The 3,472-nt window shown below is 48.0% G+C and overlaps 1 protein-coding gene across 2 annotated transcripts in view; it reads left to right on the top strand.

Moving 5' to 3' along the window:
• Window positions 1–3,275: 3,275 nt before the first annotated feature.
• ZNF706 (zinc finger protein 706) overlaps window positions 3,276–3,472 on the top strand; it is an 8,972-nt gene continuing 8,775 nt past the window's right edge. For both annotated transcript variants that reach the window (XM_034668384.1, XM_034668386.1), the window contains exon 1: window positions 3,276–3,420. The gene's annotated coding sequence lies outside the window, so the exon portion shown is untranslated. The remainder of the gene's footprint in view (window positions 3,421–3,472) is intronic.

The following is a 3,472-nucleotide window of genomic DNA, read 5'->3' as shown; positions in this document are numbered from 1 at the left end:
TATGATAGTTCAAGTGGCAGTAATTTTTTTTTATCTTGGTGGAGATATATGTGACTTACAATCAATAGCTTCTTTGATTCAAAACCATATGGTATTAAATGTGAAATGTCTATAAAACATTAAAGTGGAAATGGAAAATAGGCATTTGGATATATCAATTAAGAAATCAGAAGAAAGGGTTCAACTAGTAGATGGATGTAGGGTCATCTGAAGTTCATTATTTAAAGCCACGAGAGTGAATGAGATTCCTTTGGGGAAACAGTGTAGAGGAAACAAGATATTTCAGGTTGGAGCCCTGAGAATCGCAACAAGAAGTTGATTATTGAAATAAGAGCTAGAAAAGGAAACATTTTTATTTTGAGTTTATTGTCATTATTGCTGTTATTATGTGTCACTAGATGGAAGGGCCTATGGGGTCAGGACTTTGCCTCTTTTACACTCTAATGAACCTCTAAGCTAAGCACTTTACTGTATTTAGATATTAACCTACATGCCACAGATAAATTGGGGAAAGTGATTCAGAATAATCTGTTCATTTGAAAAATAATATATTGATTAACCATCAGCTCTTTCACCCCAGAAAATCAAACATGAATACAAATAAATAAATCTTTCAGGTCTTCAGAGAAGCATTTTAATCTGATGCCGATTTTGGTTTGAAAACAGGCACATGCTTATTGCGTATTAACCTAGAGTAGTTGTCTAAAGGTAGAAGAGAACCAGTCAGTAGAAATACTGCAGCATTCACAATTAAAACCAGCAATGTGTATAAAAACCCTTCTAAGGCATTCATATCCCATTTGCTGTCACATTTCTATAGAATAAGTAGGACACCAGCTGGTAGTAATGCTAATTCATCTGCCTTTCGTTTACTGTTTGTCACTTCTCAGATGCTGAATCTTATCCATCCCTTTTTTCCCTTATATTTCAAATGCCCTAACCAACATATAAAGTTATCATAATACCATATCCTCTAGGTAGCAGTTTTCAAACTGGGGAGATTTTGACCCCCAGAGGACATTTGGAAAGGTAATGGAGACATTTTTTGTTTGTCACAACTGGAGATAGGGTGCTACTGACATCAAAAGGGTACAGGACAGGGATGTTGCAAACATCCTACAATCCCTAGGACAGGCCCCCATAACAACAAATGATCTAGCCCAAAGTGTCAATAGTGCCAAGACTGAGAAACTCTACCAATGGAGGTAAGTTTTTATATATATGAACTTTCTGGGGCCAAAGTCCTTAGCTTTTGCGAAATTCTCAAAGGTGGTATGATGTAGAATTTTAAGAAACACTGGCTTAAGTGGATATCTCATCTAGGCCTTGGTAATAAGCAGCATAGTAATATCGCGTCACAGCAAAAATCACCTATCCAGTAAAGACCTCAGCCCACCAAATTTCTGTCCCTTTCCACTGCCCACTCTGATTCATGGCTAGACAAACAGAGCTCTTTGGAGTTCCTGTGTCTAGGCTCTCCGAGTACCTCATACCCCTGTTGGCCAGGTTAATGCAGTTATTATGGTTATGGTGATCACTGATTAAGCTAGAGCTTCAGGATATGTCAAAAGTTTTGATTTCTTTAGATACCTCCAGTTCATTTGGCCAATATCTATTTAATCAGTGCCTACTACATTTAGCACACTGCTAGGCACTGGGTATACGGTAATGAAAATGAGCTTGCAACTCAGTACTGGAGAGTTATCAATAAAATTTAAACATATAATGTAAAACTGCAGTATGGGAGAGGTGTGAAAGGTAAAGGTGAGAGAGGCTGAAATGAGGGTGAGGAAGGACTTAACAACCAGATCATTGTATGCCACCCAAATGCGACAAGCCGCTAACTCCCCCGTTATTCTAAACAATTCTGTAGTATCTATATCCCAACGCCGCTAACGTAGGATGTGTATTAAACTTAACGTAGGATGTATATTAAACTAGCTTCTCCTGGGCACTGACAGGCGAGTGGGAGAGTGGACGCCATCCGCAAGGTGAGAACATCAAATGCCAAAGCTTTCCTTCCCCTTGTTACTAATAAATCTAATTAGAAACCAATGTGTGCGGGGCGCCTGGGTGGCACAGCGGTTAAGCGTCTGCCTTCGGCTCAGGGCGTGATCCCAGCATTCTGGGATCGAGCCCCACATCAGGCTCTTCTGCTATGAGCCTGCTTCTTCCTCTCCCACTCCCCCTGCTTGTGTTCCCTCTCTCGCTGGCTGTCTCTATCTCTGTCAAATAAATAAATAAAATCNGAAACCAATGTGTGTGGTGGTGGGGTGCGGGCAGGAGAGAAGTAGAATAAAGCCAGTATCTAAAATGCAGTTTCCAGGGGCGCCTGGGTGGCACAGCGGTTAAGCGTCTGCCTTTGGCTCAGGGCGTGTTCCGGTGTTCTGGGATCGAGCCCCACATCAGGCTCTTCCGCTATGAGCCTGCTTCTTCCTCTCCCACTCCCCCTGCTTGTGTTCCCTCTCTCGCTGGCTGTCTCTATCTCTGTCNTAAATAAAATCTTTAAAAAAAAAGTTTAAAAAAATAAATAAAATGCAGTTTCCAGATAATCAGATTACAACTGCAATCGTTCTTAATCACATATTGGAAGTTAGCAGTCAGGCCTGTAAATCGAGACCCCCCCCCCAAAAAAATCAGCTTAACCATTTCCCCAAATATTAGCAACTCTGTATATTTAGTCAGCCAAAGAGTACCCTAGCCAGCAACACTGAGACAGGGTGCAATCTTGAACTCACGAAAAACCCCGGATTGGTAAAAATAACCGGAGTTTCCGTGGGAACGAGATTGGGGGTTGGCGGTGACAGAACAAAGGCTGCGCGCCCCTATTAGGGTCCGCTGGGCCCGCTGGCCGCACTGGGGGCGGGGGCGGCGACGGTGGTGCGACCGGGTGGCGGGCTCCCCGCTGCCCCACGCAGCCGCGGCGCTGGCGCACCTCTCCGCGCCGGTCCCCGGGCCGCTGCATAGGAGCGCGCCGGCGAGGCGGGAGGCAAATGAGAAGGGACGCGGGGGCCGAGGCCTGGCAGCCGCCCGAATGAGCTAGCAAGCGACTTGTGAAACACGCCGCGGGCCGTCACCCAGCAGAACCGGGATCACGCGGCTCCCAGGTCCGGCAGAAGCCGCCTAGATAGAGCACGCGGTAGGGGAGGGGCGCCGGGGACAGAGGGCGACGTCCCCTGCAGTTCCCGTCTCGCAGGGGCCGCCGTCGCCGCTTGGCCCCGCCCCCTGGCGCTTATGTAATAGGGGCGAGATGCCATTGGCCCGCGCGACCGGAAAGGGCGCAGGCGTGCGAGCAGGGGAGGGGCGCGGGGGGCGGCCGCAGCAGGAAGGCGTGTGGGCGGCGAGGAGCAGCCGGGCGCTGAGGCGACTGGGAGAGCTGCGCGGCGTGCGCGGGCACGAGCGTAGTGGCCTCCCCCGAGGGTAAGGCGGCGGCGGGCGCGCGCGGCGGCGGCGGCGGCGGCGGCGGCGGGTG

Source organism: Ailuropoda melanoleuca, chromosome 9 (genome assembly GCF_002007445.2).
Source record: "Ailuropoda melanoleuca isolate Jingjing chromosome 9, ASM200744v2, whole genome shotgun sequence".
Classification (NCBI taxonomy): Eukaryota; Metazoa; Chordata; class Mammalia; order Carnivora; family Ursidae; genus Ailuropoda; species Ailuropoda melanoleuca.
The sequence above is the reverse complement of the archived record's forward strand: the minus strand, read 5'-3'. Positions and strand labels throughout refer to the sequence as shown.